General features: G+C 39.3%; 1 protein-coding gene across 3 annotated transcripts in view; it reads left to right on the top strand.

Moving 5' to 3' along the window:
* ANKRD6 (ankyrin repeat domain 6) overlaps positions 1–3,005 on the top strand; it is a 189,846-nt gene that overhangs the window by 84,700 nt on the left and 102,141 nt on the right. The window lies entirely within an intron of this gene.

The raw sequence follows: 3,005 nt of genomic DNA, 5'->3' as shown, positions 1-3,005 counted from the left end.
TTAGTTATGATAGTAGTTGCTGTTTCTTTTGTCTTAGAGGAGAATAGTAGGTATGTAGATACAGGAAAATTTGGCACAATAAATATTTGTCCTTCTACTTTCTCTTTTTAAAAAATATAGTTCTTAATATATCACAGGCGATAACATACTGAGAAATAGAGATTTTTATTTAATGTTGCCCTGGTATTCAGAATGTCATTTTATTTATTTATTTTTGTTTTATGTTTTTTTATTTCCTTTCCTTTTATTTTATTTTATTTTTTTGACCTTTGAGAGATTTTTTTTTTTTATGGTGACATTGGTTAACGAAATCTAATAAGTTTCAGCCACACGCTTTAACAGTAAGGCATATATATATATACTTACACTGTGTGTTCACCTCCCATAGTTAGATTTCTTTCTTTCACCACATATTTGACCCCCTTTACTCTGTCTACTCCCTCCTCCTCCCTCTCCCCTTCCCTCTGGTAATCACTAGTGTATAGTCCATGTCCATGTCTCTGTTTATTTGTCCTGTTCATTCGTTGCTTTTAGGTTTATATCCCATATATAAGTGATATCATGTGATTTTCAACTTTTTCTGTCTGGCTTATTTTGCTTAGCATGATTACCTCGAGGTCCATCCATGTTGTTGTAAATGGCAGTATTTCATCTCTTCTTATGGCTGAGTAATAGTCCATTGCATATATGTACCACAGCTTCTTTATCCAATCATCTATCGTAGGACACTTCAGTTGCGTCCATGTCCTGGCCACTGTGAATAATGCTGCTATGAACATCGATGTGCAAATACCTTTTCCGATATGAGTTTTCGGTCTTTGGGGCAGAATGTCATTTTAAAAGAAATATTCAAATTCAGTGTTTATCAAGTACCTACTGTGTGCCAAGTTGGGGCTCCAGTGCTTTTTGCCCTCTCAGAGCTCACAATCCATCCCAGGAGACAGACATTAAGCAAATAATTACAAGTCTGATCAGAGTCATGAAAAAAACTCTACAAGGTACCAGCAGATTTACCCATCCTAGTGGGTCAGGGAAGGTTTCCCTGGGAAAAGGACATCTTGACTCAGACTTCAGAGATGAGTGAGAATTAAAGGAAGTGATTGAGAGGAATTCCAGGTGGAGGAAGCAAGCAGCATGGTGTCAAGCCAGGACTCGAGAATGCAGCAAGCCCCAAGAGGTGATATTGGAGTGAAGGGGCCAGTGGCCTCGAATCATGGTAAGAATTGTGAATTTTATCCTAAGGGCAACCAATATGCTATGAAAGTTTTTTAGAGTGGAAATGACATAACCGTTCTTATGTTTTTAAAAGAGCACTCTGGCCTCAGTGAGAAGCCAGAGAAGGTGAGACAAGTCTGGTTGGCAGGCTGCGCTACTAATCCAGGTGAGAGGCGAGAGATGAAGCTTTAGTTCAGGGCAGAGGTGATGAGATGATGATGGTTTAGGGTGGTTGCAGTGGGGCTAGAGAGAATTAGGTGGAACAGATCTATTTAACTTTGTAAAAGTAATGTTTTTTTCTTAATTACATAAATATTTTCTTTCCTTATACAAAAAAGAAAATAAGTCACCCAACCTGATCTCCTAGAAAATAGCATTATTTATTTGGTGTAAACCCTTCCAGTCTCTCTTTTATGCATTTATAATACATATTCATTTTTAAAAATAGAATTTATATATTGTTTTACAACCTATACATCGTATACATTGTTTCGTAACTTATGCTTTTAATAATATCCTTTCTAGCCTTCAGTGTTTATTCTTTGGCCTGTGTTGGCAATTGAAATGCCTTGGTGTCATTTTGTGCATTTCTCTGGAAAGAATCCGCTATCAGTGTATACAGATAAACCCAGGTTCTGCCATTCATGGTACTGAATTGAGTTAATTTCCGGTTTGGAAGAATGTCTTCATGATATGTTGGCATCTGAGCCAATAGGAGAAAGGTCCCTGGGAGATGGTTTGTGGAAGCATCTGTAGGGCAGGCAGCCGCCAACAGGGGCTTCTTGAAGCTGTTGCTGGGGCTGGTAAGATGGTTAGGGAGCCCGGTTGTATCTCAGAGTGTTCAAAGGAAAGGGTGTCATAATGAGAATGAACTGCCAAGTAGCTTCCTGCAGAGTGAGCTGAAACAGGCATACTCCTTCAAGACCTGAAGGAAAGATTAAGAAATGAAATACTGAAAATAATATAATGGTATATGTCAATTATATTCATTAAAAAAGAAACAAAATACAATTTGAGGTATCATCTTGAAACAGTGTGATGATGCTTCTTGACAAATCGTAAAACAAACTGATACCCTTCTAAAAATTGGAAATTGTTTGTCAGCTCTGTTTGGTTTGTCTCTCACTTTGACAGTGCTTACTTATGTTTTGCAAAATCTGTGGAAGGAATTCTTGCTTCCTGGGTCAGTGGTCCACACCAGTGAGAAGACTTAGAGAATAAGGAATAACATCTCTTGATTCTAGAGAAATTTCTCACAATTTTTTTTTTTCCTTTTCTTGCAGTATTCTCACATGGCCTTTCTTTGGTGGGCCACTGAGGAGGGAGCTCCCTGGTATCTCATGGCTTTGAGCTCCACCCATGTAGATTTGCATCCTTCCAGTCTTTGATAACTTGTCTCAACAGGCACTGCTTAAAGGGAGGAAGTGATCAATTTTAGTAACCCAAAGCCCTGCTCCAACCCTACTGATACCCAGTCTTGGACATGTCAGAAGTCAAAGGTACCCAGACTCCAAATTTCTCCAAGTCACAAGCATGAATGACCCTTTGTGCTGTGGGTCAGCCTAGGTCAGATGGAGGCAGTAGATTCCCCCTGAGCCCTGGAGCAGCCTCTTCAGTCTGTTGTTGTACAGTCATGTGCCACTTAATGATGAAGATACGATCTGAGAAATGCGGTTAGGTGATTTCATACTGGGTGAACATCATCGAGTGCACTTATGCAAACCTAGATGGCATAGCCTACTACACACCTAGGCTATATGGTGTAGCCTGTTGCTCTTAGGCTACAAGCC

This window comes from Pteropus vampyrus, unplaced genomic scaffold, assembly GCF_000151845.1.
Source record: "Pteropus vampyrus isolate Shadow unplaced genomic scaffold, Pvam_2.0 Scaffold133, whole genome shotgun sequence".
Taxonomy (NCBI): domain Eukaryota; kingdom Metazoa; phylum Chordata; class Mammalia; order Chiroptera; family Pteropodidae; genus Pteropus; species Pteropus vampyrus.
Note: the sequence above shows the minus strand (reverse complement) of the source record. Positions and strands in the feature narration are given on the sequence as shown.